The following is a 22,158-nucleotide window of genomic DNA, read 5'->3' as shown; positions in this document are numbered from 1 at the left end:
CTTTGCAAATACTTGAAGGAAAATGCAGCAAGTTGATTTCTTCAAAGATATTTCTAATTTTTCATGCAAATATCAAAGTTGTTTAAATTAGGAAATTAGCATGTTATTATTCTGCTCATTAGGAAGTGTGGAAATGTATTATTAACAATAAGCAATCTCTAATAGCCTCCAGGATAGCCTATCCTGCAATAATACTGCTCAGTGGTCTTGGTTAAACATAGCTGTCCCTTAGCAACTGAATGTCTTACATGAGAACAGTGAAACTTGGATCTTCCAAGTCCAAAGTGAGAACACATGGGAATGTGCCAGCCTAGTTAGATATTCAGCATATTCCACATGATGGATATAATCCCTAAAATCTTAGTCAGCCTTTAAATGATTTCTAGAGTGATTCACCACCTGTCAGATGGTAACTCAAACCTTTGGGTATTACTGTTTCTACTTTGCACTGGTGTGAATCATCTCTTCACTGAGCTGTAAAATTAAGCTCAATGCTGAGTGGAGAATAAAAATGGAATGATGGGCATTAGTTTATAGACAATAAACTTGGGTTTATTTCTATTGGGATAGAATTGAAAGACCAAAAAAAAAAGCTGGTGTAGAACTTTGGTTTCAACCACACTTGGTGTATAGTGAGTCCTGTTTTAAAACCGTTATCGAGGCACTGGAGCAGGGTGCAAAAAAAAAAAGATGACCGGAAGTAAGACCAGAACACCGAGCCAGCTCACCATCTTCGAGGGCAATTGGGATAATATTAAAATACTGGTCTTGTCAGCTCCACCAACTTCCTGAGGCTGAATTTAAAAATTGAGAGCTGATATCGATCAGAAAATACTGAGCAGTCTGGCAGCTTATTTCTTACAAAAGGAGAAGACTGAGGGGCAACTCGTTAAAGGCCTTTAGTCTATTGGAGGTTAGTGGGAGCGTTGATGTAAAAGGAGATATTTCCATTGTAGGTCAGGAATTTAACATAGTCACCAATGAATCCATCTGAGGGGAAACTTCTTCCCCCAGACAGTGGTGAGATTGGGGGACTGGCTGCCGGAGGGGAATGATAAGGAAAGAACATGAGTTCATGAAGAAGGTGGCAAAAGAAGGGGGAGTTGATGGGGTTAAATGAAGATCAATTGGAGGAAGAATTAACTATCAGATGTTATAACAGTATCAGATTGCTTCATTAACAGTATCAGATTAGAACCTTCTTCATTCTTCCAGCATTTTGAGTTGGAAAACACATCAGTTTCTCAGATGCTACTGGCCCCGTCCAGAACTCCAATTTCACCTCCAATTTTTGCTCTAAATATTAAACCTCTGTGACAGTATGAGGCATACGCAGGGGAAGAAACATAAATTAAAAAGCAGAAACCTTCAAAGAAAGATAAATAGCTACAATAGTTTACCTTCTACATCTGCGCCTTTATCACGAAGCAAAGCTTACAGCTGAAACATTGTGACTATCAATCATTTTTTTTTGGACATCATCATTTATCAGACCTAGTTCTCACTCTCTGTCTCTTCAGCTCGTCCTAAAATATAGATACCTTCACCGTTTTAGGACTTTTTTTTCCCCCCGAAAAGCAAGGATAGTTCAAGTATTCTAACTAGGATTTTTTTTTAAACAGATGTGTCTAAAAGGCATTTACCTATTTTGTTAATGAACTGCCAGTGCAAGAATGAGACTATTTAAGAAAAATAAAGATTAAATGGCATGCAATCCAAATAAACATGTGTTGATGTTAACCAGATGGTCAGAAGTTTCACCTTGTTCAAACACACCAGGCAAAGTACATTAGCAGGACACATAACGTAACACAAACAATCTTTTCTCTTTGTCTAACTCTAAAACTGCTTGTCCAGGTCCTTGTTCAAATAAACACATTGTTAGAACAGGCTTCTGCTATGCCAAGCGCACACACACACACACACACAAACAGGATAAGGCAAATGAGATCATTAGCAAAAGCTGCACAGTACTTAAGGCTAAAGGGTGTCCTTCTCAAACCCAGAAAGATATCCATTAAAACTACTGAATTTTGATTTATTTTTTATGTAAGGCTACCCAGTGAGATACTTTGGGAAGCTAGCATCAAACATTCTTAGGAACACACAGCACAGGTCTAACAAATAGCCACTTTCCACAAATATTACAAACAGCACCAAACTTGGAGGAATGACCCTACTCTGCCCTTTTCCACTGGCCAGCTATCCTATAACCTCAGTGAATGAAAGTTCCTGTCAATTAGTGCTAATTAGGTCCGATTGCCAGATTATGTACAGCACAAAAAGAGGCCATTTTGCCCCACAATCCTCCTACCCCACGTCATCGAATCATTTCAACATTTCTTTTTATCCCTTCCTCCCTCACGTGTTTATTTGACATTCAATTGAACGGGGGGTGGGGGGGTTCAATAGAGTAAAGAAGGTACCAGATTGCTACCTAGAAGCGGGGGGAGGGGGGGGGAAATGGACTGCACCACAGCAAAAGGGCAGGGGAGTGGGTCTAAATATATTGCTCCATTGGACAGCCAGCACAAACAAGATGGGCAGAATGACCTGCTTTGTTGTTGTAACAAATCGGTGAATCCCTTTAACAGTCTAAACACCTCGATCAAGTGACCTCTGAATTTCTGACACCGAAGGAAAAGCAGAGCTAATTTATGCAACCAAATGAGGAAAACATATTGCAGAAAAAGAATTCTCTTTCCTTAATTTCAATCTCTTGTTTATTTTTAGAACACACGGTTTTGCTTGGTTCTGTCTTTTATTTTTCCATCCGTTTCTTGGGTCCTGTCATCCTTCAGCATTGTGAATTTAACCTTTGCACCAGAATTTCATTCTGGTCAGCAAGTTCAGTTTAGCTTCACTCCAATTCGTTCCACAGACTGCAATCAGCAGCACCCAACGGGACTCTGGCTCAAACCCTTTCAGCACAAAGAGCGTTTCATCATCCAAGATCCTCGTTTTAAATCCCCTTCTGCCCTCTGACCCCATTCATGGCGCGAAACACACCCTGGATCAAAATCATTGTCACTTTTACTTTAAAGAATAACAACACGTTAAAAGTAGCTGAAAACACTCCCTGACCGTGTTCCCAGGAACATAACCAGACTATATCTGACACTGAGCCAAAAGGATGAGATTTTATTATCCATGATCAAAAGCTGAGCAGACGAGGAAGGGTTCCAAAACAGAACTGGAGGTGAACAGGTCCAGGGAGTGAATTCCTGAGCTTAGGGCCCAGGCAACTAAAGACCTGGCAGCCAATGGGGGAACAATGAAAACTGGAAATGGGCAAGAGGTCAGAACTGGAGGAGCCCAGAAATCTGAAGACGGATTTAGAGGTGGAAGAGGTTAGAGAAGGGGTAAGGGGTGAGTTGCGAGGTCATTCAGGGATTTGAATTAGAGGGTGAAAAGCTCACAATCAAAGCATTGTCAGAGTGGGAGACAGTACAGATCAGGGAGCGTAGGGTTTGATGATGGGTGACTGAGACTTGGTTGAGTTAGTGTACAGGCACTGAGAAGTTGTGTGATAGTTTATGAACTATATGGGAAGTGACCTCATATGAGTTTGTTGAAATCTCTGGTATAATCACCAACATTTAGAATGAATGATGAGCGAGAATGAAGAACACTGACAGGTAAATGACGGATTAAAATAAGATCTGATGTTCTACACACTGTTTTGGTTAGCTCACTTTAAAAGGCCACAAACACTCCAGGGGCAGTACACATGAAAGTCTTAAAGCTGGTCTCTTCCATCATTCAAACAAAGAGCTGTGATATTGCAGGGTTCTTCAACATCAAAAATATAGATCCCAACTCCAGTTCAATGGAACTTTCATCGTATCACTCCTCACCTCCAACCACGCCATCCAGTCTGATGTTATTTGTAATTCTCTCCATCTGTAATATTTTGTTAATTACAGAATAATTTAATTACACAGAGCAGACAGAGATTGTTCAGCCTCTCAAGTCTGACCTAGTTCTTTCAAAGAACAGATCATTCTCTTGCTCCTTCCCCAAACCCCTGCCATGTTTCTCCTCCAACTACGTAGCCAAAAGCCTTCCGAACGATACAACTGAATCAAATCCATTCAAAGTAAATGGAGCAAAAAGTCAAGTGTGTTTCAATGGTTTATCTCCCAGGAACTGCACTCCCATCCTGCCAGTGTTTTGGAAATGAATGACCAGTTCCTGGAGACTCCAGACCAATCTGGGGTATTTGGCAACCCAATTTAGAAAGGTGTGACAGATTAGGCTTTAAGTAAGACAGCGAACAGGACAGGACAGAAAAAGAAAGAGCGGAGGCTGTAAATTTAGATATGCAACAACAGGAAGGCAAGGTCACAGGGTCAAGACTGGTTCATAGTTGGTTTCTTTTGAACACAGAGTGAGTGAGCAGCATCTGCAGCAGCAGTCAGGAAGGGCATGACTGACGGCACTGAGCTCAATTGGAAACAAGTGATATCACGGAGAAATGGCTGTGTTTCAGGCATTGGAAGTGAACAATTGTCTCCATTCTACATCAGAACACAGACTGGAGGATAAATCCGCTGCTCTTCAGTGGGTGAGAATTTCTACCTTGCCTAAGCTTCCACCCCTGCCTTAGCTACAGAATTAAGGCCTTTTTGTTCGTTAGTCTCAGAATCACATCATTATTTTACGGTTTTTAAAACAACTCAACTTCTCTCAGGAAAAAAAATCTTGACCAAGTGACATATTTTTGCAAAGGAATATTTCAAATAAACTGATTTCTTTTCAGGAGAACATTATTATTTTAAGATACATCCCTCATTTGGAGAGGGTTTGCTGTCTAGAAAATGATGATCAAACAGACAATTTAACTGATTAGAGTTAATTGTTTAAATTATCGAATCGCAGAACGATTGTGCCAGAATGCATTCCCCATCCCCCAGTTTTCCTGGAGAAGGTTGTGATAAACTTTTCACTTACAGACCGTGCGTTGGAGGTTCTCCGAACTCTCTATACCCAGAGATTCATCACTGAAAACATTGAGCGAAGGCAGGGAGATGGTTGAAATATCAGGGAGTTGAGAGCTATGAGGAGCTGGCATTAAAGAAGAGTTGAGACCTGGGACAGATTAACTGTGATCTTGTTGGATGGTAGGGCAGACTTGATGGTCTGAATGACCTTCTCTTACACGTATTTCTTATGTTTAAAGTACTTTTTGGAAGTGTCATTGCTGCTGTAATGTAGGACAGCAGTTACTGTTTTGGGGAGCTTGCTCTGCATAAATTAAGAGATAAATTACCAAATAACATTCGGTGATTGGAGACTGGAGGTATCAGGGAATTCTTCTTATAAAGAATGTTAGGGGTTAAAATCTTTTCTTTTCACACGAGAGAGCAGATGAGGCATTAGTATAATATCTTAAAAGAAAGCCGCATCTTTAACAGTGCAGCATTCCCTCAGAACTACACTGGGAGCAATGTGCTCCTGTCTCTGGAGCGGGGCTCGAACTCAGAATCTTGTATTGAGGATACAGCTATGTCTGGGTCACAAATGGGGCAACGTCAACGTTGAGATAGCACTCATCAATAAGGCTGCACGGATGGCGTGTAGCGCTCAGACAGTATGTTGGGGTTTGACTGCACTATGGCACCCCCTTCCCATTTACTCACTGCATCATATGTCCACTTGTGCTATTGTTGACAATGAATGAGATTCAGATGTGACAATTCCTATTCGGGCTAGTATTGTCTCTTGTTCCCATAAACTGGGTCTTTTATTTATTTATTCAGGCACTTCAGGACAAACAATCGCTTAAGTGACACAAGATAGCCCAATAATCCAGGACGTCACTTTGAAAGAACAAGGACATGAATAAATAAACCACCTGAATAAACAGCGTAGGCAAATAAAACTTTAATTTGATAAAAGGATAGCAGCAATAAACATTGTAAAATAAATCCGCAAGGAACAATAGGTAGTATTGTACACACATTCAGTGTAGCTGATCTTTGGTAATTCAGCCATGGGATATGGGTGTCATGACTGGGCCAACATTTCTTCATCTTTAGCTGGCCTTGAGAAAAAGGACAGTAAGCGGCCTCCTTCACCCCCTGCAATGTAGATGTTGTGTATTTACACTGAGGTTACTGTTCAGGGACAGAGATCTAGCATTTTGACCCAGCAACAGTGAAGGAATCATGACATATGTCCAGATTGGAATAATAGATAAGTTGAAGGGGAAATTGGAGGAAATGTCAGCCCTATATGCTCGGATATCTGAAGAAGAGGCATAGCAGACTCGAAGTATTAACCCTGCCCCTCTCTCTCCTCGGAGACTGTCGGAGTGTCTCCAGCACTGCTTTTGTTTCAGATCTCCAGCATCCACAGGATTTTGCCTTCCTCCAATATACTCGTGGTTCTTGTCCTTCTTTGAGGAAGACGTTGCACGTTGGGGAGGTGTTTTGGGTCAATTATCTCAGAAGCATAAAAGCTGAAAATAAAAATCATTACACCCATTCGTCAGAACTCCCCTTCAATTCCTCTGTTGCAGCACTAAATATTGTATAAATGTTGCCCTGGCTTTTGCCGAGATTCCCTGACAGTCACGTCCATTCTGTCTGCTGGTTGGTTTGAAGAATTCCCTGCTTTCTGGGTTAAACTTGGTCTTTGAATTTTGTGCTCCGGTGTGTTGGTTAAGTTTGGAGATAGTTTGATTTTGACACGTGGAAATGTTTAATGGTTAGGGACTGAAGTGAAATTCTAACTCTGAGGAAAACCCAAGGAAAGAACCTAGGCAGACACATCAGACTGGAGATAGTTGAAACAATCGATTTGAACTGAATCCAAATGAATAATCTGGGTTTGGGATCTGCCACTTTGTCCCCCCTTCCTTTCAAACCTTAAAAATCAGTCCTGACTGGGCTTATGGACCTCACAATGAAGTCAAAAAAAAACACTGTTTGCATGATATCACAGGCAGCCAATTCCACAGAGAACTTGGGACAAACAGCAAACCTACATGGAGAGATGTGCACAGGAAGAGGTAAATCTTATGGAATTGAACATTCTCTCCTCACTTTAATCCCAGGACCCTGACAGTAAGAGTACACATACTGATGCAAGACAGAATTAACAAGGTCACTGACGTCATCCAAGTCAGCTCCCATTGAGAACCTGGGAAAGTAAAGTCACCAAAGCCTTACCACACCGTTGGGCTGCTCTCTCGTTACAGAGAGATGACTGGCGGTGGCTTAACCTGAGGGTCACCAATCCTTGGGTGAGGGAAGAGGTTGAGAAGGCAAGTCCTTCATCGTAACCTCATGAGAAGATCATCCAATGTGCAGCGATTGAGTAAAATGTGCCTATAATGCTCTGCATTTCCCAACAAGAATGGAGGGGTGATTTTGTTGAAAAGTATTGATTTTTCTCTGGGCTTGATAGGGTACATGCTGAGGGGTTGTTTACCCCACCCAGAGGAATCTAAAACTGAGGGAGTCAGAGTCAGAATAAGGGGTTGGCCATGTAAGACTGTGGTAAGGAGAAATTCCTTCAATCAGAGAGTTGCTCATCTTTGGAATCCTTTACCCCACAGGATTGTAGATATTTAGTCACCAAATATACTCAAGGCGGAGATACCTAGATTTTTGGTTGATCAGGGAATCAATAAATGTGGGAATCGGGTGTGAATATGAAATTGGGATTGAGGATCATCCATGATCAGATTGAATGGTGGAGTAGGCTCAAGGGGATAAATGGTCTACTCCTGCTCCCATTTCTTACATTCCCCTGTCTATAAGCTCAGCCAAAGCCTGGGAGACCCCAACAAGAAGTGCTTCAGGAGAAGATGAAAAGAAGAAAAACAGGACTCAAGGGAAAGACAGGAGAGTGGCAGAGGGTGAGTTACCCCTTTGGAGGGTTCAATCTCCAAGCACAATGGGCCAAGTGGCCCCAAAATCAGAAACATGAAGCACATGAGAGTGCGGCCTTGGCCGTCTCTCTGGCTGTGCAGTAAAGCCCTGCCCCTCCGCAGCCCACACCCTGGGGACAGGCTGCAAGGAAAAGCAGCTTCATGCTGGTTTCCTCCTGGAGACAAGTGCTATCATTGTTGCACCCTCTGATAGAGTCATCCAGCACAGAAACAGACTCCAGACTAACCAGTCCATGCTGAACATAATCCCAAACTAAACCGTCCCACCTGCCTGATCCTGGTCCATATCCCTCTTAACCTTTCCTATTCACGTACTTATCCAAATCTCTTAAACATTGTAATTATACCCACAGCCATCACTCCTTCAGGGTGTTCATTCCACACATGAAACACCCTCTGTATAAAACATTTTTCCCTCATGTCTTTTTTAAAAATCTCTCTCCTCTCACCTTAAAAAAATGTACCTTCTAGTCTTGAAATCCCCCATCCTAGGGAAAGACAACTACCATTAACTCGATCCATACCCCTCATTATTTTATACATTTCTACAAAGGTCATCTCTCAACCTCCCCCGCTCCAGTGAAAAGTGTCCCAGCCTTTCTTTACAACTCAAACCTTCCACTCTGGCAATATCCTGGTAAATCTCTTCTGAACCCTCTCCAGCTTCATAATATTCTTCCGATAACTGGGCAACCAGAACTGGATACCGATTTCCAGAAAAAGCTTCACCAATTTCCAAAACAACCTCAACATGACTTCCCAACTCCTATACTCCAAGGTCTGAGCAATGAAGGTTAGCATGCCAAACGCCTTTTTAAACACCCCTGTCTATATGTGACTCAAACTTCAAAGAATTATGTACCTGCACCCCTTGGTCCCTCTGTTCTACAACACTACCAAGGCCATGCCATTAATTGTATAAGCTCTACCCTAGTCCGTTGTCCAAAATGCAACACCTCTCATTTATCCAGATTGAACGCTATTGGCCAGTTTTTTTAGCCCATTGACCCATTTGAATCAAGATCTCTGTAATCTTAGAGAACCTTCTTCACCAATTTTGGTGTCACCCACAAACTTACTGACCATGCCTTCTACATTCTTACCCAAATCATTTATACAAATGACAAACAAAAAAAAAAGAGGACCCAGAGCTGATCCCTGTGGAATATTGCTGGTCACAGGCCTCCAGGCTGAAAAAGCAACCCTGCACCATTACTCTGTCTCCTGCCATTAAGCCAATTTTGTATCCAATTGACAAGCTCACCCTGAGTCCCATGTGATCTAGTTTTACTAATTAGTCTACCATGTGGAACCTTGTCAAAGGCTTTACTAAATTTCAAGTAAACAATGTCCTCTGCTCTGCTCTCATCACCCTTTTTGGTAACTTGCTGAAAAAACTCAATTAAGAGTGAAAACTAGCTTTGTGGATACAGAACTGGCTCGAAGGTAGAAGTTAAAAATCACAACACTGGGTTATAGTCCAACAGGTTTATTTAGAAGCACTAGCTTTCAGAACAGTGTTCTGTCATTAGGTACATTGAAGGTAGCAGACAGGGGGTGGTGGGGAGGGGTTGCTTTTCAGACTGGAGGCCTGTGAACAGCAGTGTGCCGCAAAGATCGGTGCTGGGTCCACTACTTTTCTTCATTTGTATAAACTATTTGGATGTGAGCGTAAGAGGTATGGTTAGTAAGTTTTCAGATGACACCAAAATTGGAGGTGTAGTGGACAGTGAAGGTTACCTCAGAGTACATTGGGATCTTGATCAGATGGGCCAATGGGCTGAGGAGTGGCAGATGGAGTTTAATTTAGATAAATGTGAGGTGCTGCATTTTGGAAAAGCAAATCAGAGCAGGACTTATGCACGTAATGGGAAGGTCTTGGGGAGTGTTGCTGAACAAAGAGACCTTGGAGTGCAGGTTCATAGTTCCTCGAAACCTAGTTCCTTGAGTATCAAGTGGATAGGATAGTGAAGGTGGTGTTTGTAATGCTTTCCTTTATTGATGAGTGCATTGAGTATAGGAGTTGGGTGGTCATGTTATGACTGTACAGGATATTGGTTAATCCACTTTAGATTAGATTACTTAGTGTGGAAACAGGCCCTTCGGCCCAACAAGTCCACAAAGCGCAACCCACCCAGACCCATTCCCCTACATTTACCCCTTCACCTAACACTACAGGCAATTTAGCCTAGCCAATTCACCTAACCTGCACATTTTTGGATTGTGGGAGGAAACCGGAGCATCTGGAGGAAACCCACATAGACACAGGGAGAATGAACAAACTCCACACAGAGAGTCACCTGAGGCTGGAATTGAACCCGGGGTCTCTAGCGCGGTGAGACAGCAGTGCCAATCCCTGACCCACCATGCTGCCCACTTCTGGAATTATTGTGTGCAATTCTGGTCTCCCTGCTATAGGAAGGATGTTGTGAAACTTGAAAGGGTTCAGAAAAGATTTACAAGGATGTTAGGGTTGGAGGGTTTGAGCAACAGGGGGAGGCTGAATAGACTGGGACTGTTTTCCCAGAGCATTGGAGGCTGAGGGGTGACCTTATAGAAGGTTATAAAATCATGAGGGGCATGGATAGGATAAATAGATAGATAAGGTCTTTTCCCTGGGGTGGGGAGTCCAAAACTAAAGGGTGTAGGTTTAACGTGAGAGGGGAAAGACTTAAAAGGAACCTACACACCAACCTTTTCACGCAGAGGCTGATGAGTGTATTGAATGAGCTGCCAGAGGAAGTGCTGGATGCTGGTACAATTACAACATTTAAAAGGCATCTGGATGGGTATATGAATAGGAAGGTTTTAGAGGGATATTGGCCAAGTGAAGGCAAACGGGACTAGATTAGATTAGGGAAACTGGTGGGCATGGACAAGTTGGACCAAAGGGTCTGTTTCCATGCTGACTATCCTTAATCAATTTTTGCCTCTCGAAATGTCCATAAATCCTCTCTTTTAAATCCCTCCAACATTTTACCCACAACCAAAGTCAAACTCACAGATCCATAGTTACCTGGTTTCTTCTTACAACTTTTCTTAAACACAGGGACAACATTTAGCCACCCTCCAGTCATCAGGCACCTCACCCATAGTCAAAGACGATGCAAATATTTCTGCAAGGAATCTCATAAATTTCCTCCCTTACTTCCCAGAATATTCTGGCATATATTAGATCAGGTCCTGGGGATTTATCCATCTTTATATTCTCTAAACCCACCCAAACACTCTCTTTTATAATGCAAACTGTTTTTAAAACATCAATTTATTTCTTTGTATGCTCTAGCCTTTCATGGTGTTCTCCACAATAAAAGCCGATGTGACTTTTTTAAAAAAAAAGTATTTCTTCGATGTCATGTTTCAAGTAAGAGCCTGAGCCTGAGCCTATTCATAGGGGCAGTTGGAGCAACTAGGCAAGCCCCAGTAGCTGCTGAAACTTATTTCATTCAGCGGAAATCCACTGGAACTCCCGTAGACATTAAAATAGTATATCAATTAATCTCCAGCCAACCTTCCAAAAACTAAACATTGATGAGTAAGGAGCCTTACCTTGTCTATAATGGATAATCCCACACACGAAAAGCACTTTAGATATTTTGGTGGATAAATATTATAAGAACATGAAAAATAGGAGCACTCTCACTGATTCTCAATGACATAAATCTACCTCTCTTGGTCTTCAATATATTCAGTGAGTATCCACAGTCCTAGGGAGCAGAGAATTCCAATATTGATAATGCACCGAATTAAGACATTTTTCTTTACCTCAGTCTAAAATAATCACCCACTTTTCCAAGCACAGCTGGGAAAGTCAGACTGGTGTTGGAGACAGTCCAGATGAGGTTCGCTAGACCAACACCAGGTATGATGGGACTGTTTTATGAGGAGAGGTTCAATAGGTTGGGCTTGTACTTAGAGCGGAGAAGAAACAGAGCTTGTTGAAATGTACAGTATCCTTCGGGGAGCTGATCAGGAGATAGGGAGGGGCTGGTTCACCTTGTGGTAAAGGGTCAGACCAAAGGACATAATCTCAGAATAAAGGGTCACAAAATTATGACAGCAAAGGGGGAGGATTTATTTTCTCAGAGATTAGTGAATCTGTGGAACTCTTTTGCAAAGAGCAATCAGAGTTGTGTCATTAAGTATACTAAAAGCTGAAGTAGGCAGAGTTTTGATCAGAAAGGGTTATGGGAAAAGATAATAAATTGGAGTTGAAGATTATCATGACAGCCATGATCACATTGAACGGCAGATCAGACTTGATGGGCTGAATGGCCTATTTCTAAGCTTCCATAAGGCTGCCTCACATTCTTATAAGCTCTACAGAATATAAGTTCAGTTCACTCAATAATCCTTCACTGGAGAACCCAGGTACTTTCCAAGATCAATAGGGATGAATTTAGATAGGCATAATATGAAGTTCCCTTTAAATTTTAAATCATTCTTGGGGCTATTACCACCAAAGGTTGGAGTCTTTCACAAAATAATTTGATGTGAATTGGTGTACAGTGAGGTCTTCCATGACAAGGGGGGATCCAAGATGGTAGCGACCCAGCAAGTCTGAGTCTACAGTGCTCCTCCCAACACTTGGGAAAAGTGGGTCACCCAACCCCACCACACTCACCAATCATTTAAAATAGCTGCTTAATTTAATTAGTTGTTTAGCTCTTCCATGACATGACAGAGGCCTTCTTGTGCAACCCCATGGTATAGAATAGTTGTGCTTTAGAAACAATGTTTAAAGTGTTGGTGAAGTAATCATATTACATCCAGCACACATTTTAAAAATTCACAATTTAGAAGCAGTGTTCCCCAATTCATCAATATATTACAGCAAATTCATGTTGATAAAACACACATTATAGCAGAATGAGGTGTACACTCACAACATTAAATGGAGACAACATTGCAGTTCAAATGATGGGATCCACTCACAAGATTACTGTGGGTGCCAACTCTAGTTGGGCATCTTCTGGAAGTTTTGTCACATGACCTTGTACCACCACCCCACCCACTTCTCATCAGCCATTGGTTGTCCAATTGGCCTATCTTTATTGTGCTCAGCCTTCCCTTAGCCAATCAGGAAGCACGAACTGCCTGATTAGTTGAATTTTCATGGTCAGTCAAACAACCTTCATTCCCTGGTCTGAAATCTCTATGACAAAAGTGATCAAAAAAGTGTGAGAAATGGGCTACTTTTTAATGCCCATGAGGTTATTCCCTTGCATTGCTCATGACACAATTGGAGATTGACATTTTGATTTTCATGTCCCATGGAGGCTGCAGGGATGATCAGTGTTTAATCAATTTGGGATGCTTTACATCTCTTGCTATTTCAACTTGGATAGAGCATTGGTCTTCCCGATGATGCAAAGCTAGAATATGAAACAAAACAAACCAGAATGCAGAAAATAAAACAGAAAAACATTTTACAAAAACAGCTAGTGGTTTGGCTCTGGAATACACAATGTGAACAGGTGATGGAAGGAGGGGCAATTGTGGCTTTCCATAGAGAATTAGGCATTCTCAGAGGGGAATAATATTGCAGGGTTAAAGGATGAGAGAGCCAGCACGGGCTCAATGACCTCTTTGTGTGCTGAACCATTCCATTCACTGAACAGTTATAGGACTAAATCCTGGAGAGATAAATCTGACACGTTTTAGAGGTGATGAGTTTATCGGCATTCCAAGCCAGCTCCATGCTAGCAGGGGATAGTGGAGAACCTCAGTGCTGTAAAGTTGATAACCGTGGGTTCATTGCTAAGCACTGACCTTTGACCTTACCGCAGTCTGACCTGAAAGCACCACATCTGCCATTGCTACTCGGTACCAGCTGTGTGGCGATACAGTCTTAGCAAGAACGTTACGGGAAGGGTGAGCAGAGGCAAAATGACCCAACCTCTGAATTGAGGCCATGTGTAAGGTCAAAATTACAAGTAGCCAAAGGACTGAACGGAGTTGATGAATGATTGGTGGACTGGTGCTTCCCTGGTGAGGTGTCTGTTCCCCTCCCAGTTCCTCCTTACAGCGGGGTTGACTGAAGAAAGGAGAGAGAGGAACAGAGATGAAGATCTTTCATGACCTTCAGGCAGGTCCCAGAGCATTTATTACAACTACAGTACTTTTGAAATGCTGCAGTTATGAGGGAAATGTAACCCCCAATTTCTGCACAGCATGCTCCCACAAACAGGAATGTGATAATGCTGGATAATCTATTGTTTAGTACAAGTTGAGGGATAAAAATAACTTGAAACATTGTACTACATTCAAGGCAGTATATAAATGCAAGTTATTAATGCTGTTACTGTTCAGATATGTAAAGGTACAGTTTTTAGACACTGAGTGGCACGCTGGGGAATAATATGTTATATACCCTATGGGGGAACTATCAAATAGAAAGAACCAAATACAGTATAACCAAAAACACCCAAATAAAGAAATTATCAACAGGATTAACTTTTTTTGTAATTCATACATTAACGTAAATCAGAATTAATACAAGTTACACATGAATTAAAAGGCCAAATGTATTTCAAATAAAAAGCTAAATTTTACCTTAGTTAGTAAAAGGATGCATCATACATGACCAGCGTTACTAGGTTCACCTTTCCTGCTTTTCCCTATTGTGTAGGATGGGTGAGGAGTCCAATCCAACAGCAGTTTCCAACCTTGTATTTCAAAGATATGATGTTCATCAGTGAGCTACACTTTTACAAACCTTCTCTCCCTCAAGTCACAACAATCCTCATGGTGTGATTCTCCAGAATTCCTTCCCATCTGGCCAACCAATAACATTCATGGCTTCTGATAGACCATCCTGCCCTTTAGCACCTCCAAAATATTCACATGCCTTTCTAAGTTTTAGGTCCTTTCAGCTCACTCTAATGGTGCCTTGCATCTATATGCTGATCATCTACTGCCTCCAGCTCACATCGATTTCATTTGTTAACTCCTGTGTTGTCAGCACTACTTCCAGGTCAAAGGTTGATTCATAGATTCATAGAGATGTGCAGCACGGAAAGAGACCCTTCAATCCAACTCGTCCATACTGACCAAATATCCTAAATTAATCTAGTCCCATTTGCTAGCACTTGGCCCATACCCCTCTAAACCCTTCCTATTTATAGGCTTATCCATATGCTTTATAAAGTAATAGATTCATAGAGATGAACAGCACAGAAACAAACGCCTTGGTCCAACTTATCCATGCTGACCAGATATCCCAACCGAATTTAGCCCCACTTGCCAGCACCCAGCCCATATCCCTCCAAACCCTTCCTGTTCATATACCCATCCAGATACCTTTTAAATGTTGTAATTGTACTAGCCTCCACCACTTCCTCTGGCAGCTCATTCCATACATGTACCACCCTCTGTGTGAAAAAGTTGCCCCTTAGGTCTCTTTTATATTTTTCCCCTCTCACCCTAAACCTATGCCCTCTAGTTCTGGACTCCCCCACCCCAGGGAAAAGACTAAATCACATAGACAAAAATATGTCTCCTTATCGGTGAAGCTTACAAATGATGTCTTCAGAATTGATGAAAATTCTTAAAAGGCCCTTTCAAACATTTAGAAGAAAAATTACAGATCATTCTTACTGGACTGTTTCTTGGTCAAAACCTGTCACAGATATCGATGTACTTTTCTTCTGGTGTCTTCTACTGAGGATAATTTGAACCTCATGCAGTGCAAGGCATGCAGGCAGACAGTTAAGAAGCAATGAGAAACTGTGCAATGCCAGTGTACTAATCCTCTGTGTGATCATATAAACACATTTGTATCAAATTTGTCCTATCGTTAAGAACAGAGATGTTAAGTGATTTGAAATAAACTGTCTCTGACATTCTACACTTTACAAAATGCCAGGTTCCAAAATCTTACTGTGTAGAGTCCAATTCAAGAACACTTTTGAACCTGTCCCCACCTTCACACCAACAGGGAAACATTCCCACTCCCTCCCCCACACCACCTTTTCTGACACACTGGATAATATCATAACCAGCCATGAGCTGTGTGCTGATGAAAGATATATATTTTAATTGAAGTTAAATTTAGCCAGGGCCCAGCAGGAGAGTTAATAATAGGTGATTACTGGATGGAGCAAGTGTTTCAGATGGAAAATGAGATATGCCAGAGATATGTTGAAGACATGTCCTGAGAGGTAAGATTGACTGAGCAGCTGTCCTCAGCAATCTGACCACTCTTCACAGTGTGACTAGTGATCTAAGAAGCAAACTGAATTCTTGTACAGAAAGACATTTATATTGTTATAGACAATGGATGTGTGTGACTTTACCAGCCTGGTTCCACATCAATGCAAATACATGAATTAGGAGCAGGAGTGGGCCATTCAGTCCCCAATGCCTGCCCCATCATTTAAATAAGATTGTGGCTGACATGACTGTGCCCTCAACTCCCCTCTCCTGCCTGCACTCGATCACCTTTAACTCCCTTGTTCATCCAGAATCTAACTGTTTCTGCTTTAAAGTTATTCAATAAGGCCCGACTGCAGCACTCTGTCGGGAAGAGGGTTCCACACATTTAAAAGTCTCTGAGCGAAAAGAAACTCTGCTGATCTGAGTCTTAAATTGGAGACCCTCGTTTTTAAACTGTGTCCTCCAGCTCTAGTTCCTTCCACGTGGGAAGAGATGATCATCTTACTCACCGCAGCAAATTACAGCCACATTTCTGATCATGGACTTCAACCTGGGACATGATTTCCCTGATTACTAAGTGTGGAACAAATCAAGAAAGGGTGCATTTTACCTTTGACAATCATTTACTTCTGCATTTATTCAGTCAGTAAATTTGATCTTGTATATGTACTTAATCGTTAACATGGAACATAAGAGGGAAGAAAGAGAAACTGAAAATTATTTAAATAGAGAAAGACTGCAGAAAGCCAGGATTTGGGAGTCCTTGTGCGTGAATCACAAAATCAGTGGGAAGACAAATGGAATTATGGTCTTTATTTCAAAGGGAATGGAGTACTAGAAGTAGGAAGCTTTTGCTAAAACTGTACACTGTAAAAGGGACTGGAATACTGTGAATAATTTCTGACTTTTTTCCTAAGGAAAGGTCCCCTGGTACTGGAGGCAGTCCAGACCAGGTTCCAGCCCCAGTTCCCGGCTGCAACACTACGTGATATCTTCGCCATGTGGACTCCAGCATCAGAGAAGACCACCTTCTTCCACTTCTTCAAGGGCAACTAGTGATGAACATTAATCATGGTCTTGCCAGGGACACTCGCATGAATAAGAAAATTATTGCAAGGTGCCAGAAGCTCCAACCAGTGATATCTTCATTACAGTTTCCTTTGGTAAATAAGGTAGACATATCTCTGATAAGATGCTTTTCAAAGCTGCCCCAGCTGTTGATCCCAAACTGTGAAGATATCCACGTGGTTGATGACAGTTCCAACCTCGACCTGCCATTCATTGTCTAACTCTTGAATGTGTGTTGTTCTATAAATAAACCATGACAAACACCACTGCCTCTCCTTGGATTCTATGTGTGCTTTTGAACACTCAACCAGCCATTTCTGAAGTGGACGTCCAAAAATGAAGTGTTGGGAGGCTATTCAACTGCATGGGGCATTATGACTGGACTTGTTCTTGCCCACATCCATGGTGCACTGCCCAGAATGTTCTAGCAAGACCAATCAAGCAATGAACAACTGTGGGAGGGCCCACTGACCTGGGGCTCTGAGATCAATAGCATAAAACCCAAGATATCTCAAGGTTTCAAATAGAAGACTCCTTCACAATTATATCCAGGTCTATAGTCAGTGATAGTGAATGAAGATGATGCATCAATATCACTGCAGAGTGTCTCTGCTGCTCAGATGCAGTGCAGTCTGGGAAAGGGCAGTGTGGAGGGAGTGTCAGTCACCACAGCAGCTGGTGCCATTTAAATTCAATTCATAAAAAAAACTGGAATTGAATGCTAGCTTTTTGTTGGAATTCACCAAAGTCCCAGAGGATGCTCTCTTAACAAAGGGAAAGAAGTGAGGTGTTTAAACTGAGGGCCATCACGCTCTGAGTGTGGTTGCTGAGACAGGGCTATAAGTTGATATCAGCTGGTGCAGAAATGAATCCCACTCTTTGGTACCTTGCTGCAAGGTGAAAGCTGTCCGAGCTAACTGACCCCCAGTCTCTCAGTGACTGTCAACCTCTCGCCCATTAGAACATCCTGTAGGGAAGGAAATCTGCCTCCTTTACCTGCCCTCACTGAGGTGTGACTCCAGACCAACAGCAATAGATTGTCTCCAAATTGTCCCCTGAAACAGCAGAGCAGTTTTCAAATAAAAATTAGGGATGAGCAAGAAATGCTGGCTTGAATTGCCAACGATGCCCATATCCCCAAAGGAGTAAAAAAAAAGTTGGTATTTACATTTACAACTGGAAAGCTGCAAATCGTTTCAGATTCCTTTTCCATGGTCAAATGCACTCACAATGGAGGCAGATAGGGTTAGGGTTAATGTTAGAGTTAGGGTTAGGGTTAGAGTTAGGATAGTTTAGAGTTTATTTTAGGGTTAGGATTAGAGTTACAGTTAGGATTAGGGTCCAGACAATGTTCTGAGTTTAGAGCCAGAGGGAATAATCCCAGAGTAAGGGGGAGGGATCCTTCTTTCAGAGAGCTATGAATCGGTGGAACTTGAAAGGGTTCAGAAAAGATTTACAAGGTAGTTTCCAGGGTTGGAAGGTTTGAGCTATAAGGAGATGCTGAATAGGCTGGGGCTGTTTTAAATGGAGTGTCAGAGGCTGTGGGGTGACCTTATTGAGGGTTATAAAATCATGAGGGGCGTGGTTAGGATAAATAGACAAGGTCTTTTCCCCAGGTTTGGGGAGTCCAAAAGTAGAGGGCATAGGTTCAAAGTGAGAGAGGAAAGATTTAAAAGGAACCTAAGGGGCAAATGTTTCACACAGAGGGTAGTGCGTGTAGGGAATGAGCTGCCAGAGGAAGTGGTGAGGCTGGTACAATTACAGCATTTAAAAGGCTGAAAGATTTACAGCATCTAAAAGGCTGTGCTGGAAAAGCGCAGCAGGTCAGGCAGCATCCAAGGAGCAGGAGAATGGACATTTCGGCATAAACCCTTCTTCAGGAATGAGGAAGGTGTGCCAAGCAGGCTAAGATAAAAGGTAGGGAGGAGGGACTTGGGGGAGGTCTTCCCGACCTCTCCGCCCCCACCCGCTCTCCGGCCTATCACTCTCACCTAAACCTCCTTCCACCTATCGCATTCCCAATGCCCCTCCCCCTGTACTTCTCTATGACTGTGACTCTATGGGCAGTGAATGAAGTAAATTCAGAGATGTGCAAGTCAGGTTATTGTTTCACAAATAGGAATATTGTACCTATGCCTGTTAAGATAGCTTCTTCCTTCCCCATTGAGCAAAATATACAACATTTCAGCATAGTATATTATAATCTCTCAGGCCAACCCTATAATTTAATGTTGTCTGTTTAATTAGTTCTGTTAATTCCATCCTTCCTCCTTTATTTAGCTCAATCAAGTTTAATGTGAACCTGTGGGGTTGGATTGTAAATTATTAAAAAACAGCACAACTTGGCAAATAACGTGCCACCAGGGTGCGATCACAGTATGAGCAAGACACAGAGGGATTAGAGGGTTCTAGAATCTCAATCCTAACCTCTCCCACACTCTCTACCCCGAGCCAGGACCCCCTCCTCACTTCAACCAAGTGTCTGAAGTGTACAAGGAGGAGAGGAACTGCTTGTAGCTACATGCCATACCCCAAATGCTCTTCATGGAAACACATTTAATTTTATCCAGTGTACTGACAGATAGATTCAATTGTCTGAAATCTCACAGTAAAGCATCATTCTGAATGGAGTGCAGCTCCAATAAATAGCACGTGATTGCATTTCAATAAAATAATATTTCTTGTACAATTACATTGGTGTTAAATGGCCAAAGAATCATACAGTCCTACAGCACGGAAACAGTCCCTTCAGTCCAATCAGTCCATGCTGAACATAATCCCAAACTGCTCCTGCCTTTTCCTATTCATGTATTTAAGCAAATGTCTTTGAAATGTTGTAATTATACCCACATCTACCACTTCCTCAGGAAGGTCATTCCACATGCGAACCACTCTCTGTATAAAACATTTTGCCTCTCATGTCTTTTTAAAATCTCTCTTCTCCCACCTTAAAAATATACCCCCAAGTCCTGATTACCCCCATTCCAGGGAAAAGACAACTACCGTTAATTTTAACTCTACTCCTAATTATTTTATAAACTTCTATCTCACCATCTCTCAACCTCCTACACTCCAGTGGAAGACATCCCAGCCCATCCAGCCTTTCTTTATAACGCAAACCTTCCACACCCGGCAGTATCCTGGTAAATCTCTTCTTGCCATTAGTAAGCCATGTCCAGGGACTGCAGTCAGAATTGAACACTCGCTCCACCCGAGGTTTGGTTTTGGATACACAGGGATCTGGAAGCAGATGTCACCCGGCCTGTTTAAACCAAAAGACCATCATTGCTAAGGAAAGGTTTCTGTGGTTACTGCTGCTAGATAATTGATAGCTGTCTTGTGGGTTTCCTTCTTAGCTCTTGTAGAATTTACTACATGGTAACAATATTGCGGGATAATTCTTCCACCCGGTTTGAATTTACTGCTGACTCAAGGGGAACACATTCTAATACCATGGTGACCCCATTTGGGAAGGGGGTGATGTTATAGTGGCAATGCCACTGGACCAGTTCTCCAGGCTATAGCTCTGAGGCACTGGTTCAAATCCTATCATTGTAGCTGGTGGAATTTAAACACAATTAACAACATTTGGAATTGAAATTGTGAGATTATCATCAATTGTTGTAAAAACCATCTGTTTCATTAACATCCTTTAGGAAGAAAATCTCCCCTCATTGAGGTGTATAAGATTATGAGGGGTATGGGCAGGGTGGATAGAAAGTAGCTGTTTTCAATGGCTGGTGGGTCAATCACAAAAGGGCATAGTTTTAGGGTGAGGGGCAGGAGATTCAGAGAGGATTTGGGAAAAAGCTTTTTCAGTCAGGAGTGATGGGAATCTGGAATGCACTGCCTGGGAAAGTAGTGGAGACCGGAAACCTTACAACCTTAAAACATATTTGGATGAGAATTGGCCATGCTAAATTACCCATAGTGTTAGGTGACGGGGTAAATGTAGGGGAATGGGTCTGGGTGGGTTGCTCTTCGGAGGGTCGGTGTGGACTTGCTGGGCCGAAGGGCCTGTTTCCACACTGTAAGTAACCTAATCTAATCTAATCATTTCATGGGACAAGAGCAGGAAATTCAGATTAGTGCACTTTTAGTGGTCGTTATTGTCAATGCAGACTCGATGGGTCAAAGGGCTTTATCTGCTCAGTATGAATCTATGAGTCTTTATTTGGTCTGGCCAACACGTGACTCCAGACCCCCAGCAAACTCAGAAATGACTGAGCAAGCCATTCAGTCCAAAAGTAGCACTTTCAGTTCCATTGTGTTCCCCCGCCTTCCTTTGCATTGTCCTCCACACCCCTCACCAAACCCATGACCAGCTCATCAGCGATGGAGAGCAGGCAGCTTGCATTTATATTGCACCTTTAACAATGTGAGCCATTCTGAGGTGATTCACAGGTGCATACATCAGGCAGTCTCCAATTCTGCTATGGAGCCAGGGGATCAGCAAACACTTCTCTTAGCTCTGCACTGAGGTAAACAGGGCCCAGTGTCAATGAATATTTGATTCATCTAAAGCTATGTTGGTGTAAATCATGAGGTTAAACACTCAGAGGTTTGCTGCTGTCAGCTTATGGTAAATGTTACACAAGTTATCAAACATTATACATGTTGTGCACTTCATCCATTTGCCTGCTCTGTGCAATTGAACACGAGTCCTCACCTCTGCTCCTGCAGGATTCTGTTTCAATGTTGAAGATATTAAATACAACAGGACAAAAATAAGTGTGTTCTTGCATCCCACACTGAAACATTATCTGAATGCCCTTAATATTACCTGGTCTAACTAAAAGATTACCTACAAAAAATAATCGGGCTTTTGCAATACTTTTCCTTTCCCCAATATACTTGTGTCCCAAAGAACTTATATTTCTATAGTGCCTTTCAGGATGCCCCAAAGGACTATACAGCCCAATGAGGCCATTTTAAAAGTTGTTGTTGTATAGCAGGAGATCTGGCAGCTAATTTGCACACAGCAAGATCCCAGGCATGATGCTGACCAGGCACGCTGTTTTGTTCTTGATGTC

General features: G+C 42.2%; 1 long non-coding RNA gene across 1 annotated transcript; it reads left to right on the top strand.

Annotated features, from left to right (window-relative positions):
• The first annotated feature begins 4,432 nt into the window (after positions 1–4,432).
• Positions 4,433–17,388, top strand: LOC140469176 (uncharacterized). The gene is made up of 2 exons (XR_011956004.1): positions 4,433–4,567; positions 16,975–17,388. It is a non-coding gene; the product is annotated as an uncharacterized lncRNA (long non-coding RNA).
• The last annotated feature ends 4,770 nt before the right edge of the window (positions 17,389–22,158 follow it).

The sequence above is a fragment of the Chiloscyllium punctatum genome, chromosome 48 (assembly GCF_047496795.1).
Source record: "Chiloscyllium punctatum isolate Juve2018m chromosome 48, sChiPun1.3, whole genome shotgun sequence".
Classification (NCBI taxonomy): domain Eukaryota; kingdom Metazoa; phylum Chordata; class Chondrichthyes; order Orectolobiformes; family Hemiscylliidae; genus Chiloscyllium; species Chiloscyllium punctatum.
The sequence above is the reverse complement of the archived record's forward strand: the minus strand, read 5'-3'. Positions and strand labels throughout refer to the sequence as shown.